Source organism: Mauremys reevesii, linkage group 14 (assembly GCF_016161935.1).
Source record: "Mauremys reevesii isolate NIE-2019 linkage group 14, ASM1616193v1, whole genome shotgun sequence".
Classification (NCBI taxonomy): Eukaryota; Metazoa; Chordata; order Testudines; family Geoemydidae; genus Mauremys; species Mauremys reevesii.
In genome coordinates, this window is record NC_052636.1 from 20,955,196 (window position 1) to 20,955,928 (window position 733).

Genomic DNA, 733 nt, shown 5'->3' on the forward strand with positions numbered 1-733 from the left:
GCATTCACTGGAGGTACAAGCTTGTGAGTGACTCCTGAGCACAGGGCCCCTTCCCCTTTTAAGGGCCTGCTCCTCATGGCCTGCGACTGGAGATGACTTGGCTGCATCTGGTGGGTCACACTCCACCTTGGGCAGTGTCCATGCAGTGTCCCTGCTCTGGGTGTGTGAGTGCTGCCTAATGAGAGTCCCAGACACCTTCTCTATCTAGGAGCTCTTCTGATCTTCCAGCTGTTCAACCAGCCCCTTCATCGCACAAGCATTGCAGGAGGGAGCGGGAGGGGGAGGGGGAAAGCCACTTCACAGGCATTCAGAGAGGGAGAGGAGACAAAAATGGGAATGGGGGAACTATAACACACCTATTGAGCATAGAAATCACTGCTGCTCCTACAACAGCAGGGACAGGCCACTAGGAGCTGGGAAAAATTAAGCCATCATGTTTCTGCCTGGTTTTGAACCAAAGACCTTTTGCGTGTTAGGCAAACGTGATAACCACTACACTACAGAAACTCTGTGGCAGGGCTCTGCCCCTCCCTTCATAAGAACATAAGAACAGCCATACTGGGTCAGACCAAAGGTCCATCCATCCCCATATCCTATCTGCCAACAGTGGCCAATGCCAGGTACCCCAGAGGGACTGAACCTAACAGGTAATGATCAAGTGATCTCTCTCCTGCCATCCATCTCTACCCTCTGACAAACAGAGGCTAGGGACACCATTCCTTACCCATCCTGG

At 52.5% G+C, this 733-nt stretch overlaps 1 non-coding gene across 1 annotated transcript; it reads right to left on the minus strand.

Moving 5' to 3' along the window:
- Nucleotides 1–434: 434 nt before the first annotated feature.
- TRNAV-AAC lies at nucleotides 435–507 on the minus strand. Its single transcript has one exon. It is a non-coding gene; the product is annotated as a tRNA-Val (tRNA).
- Nucleotides 508–733: the final 226 nt, after the last annotated feature.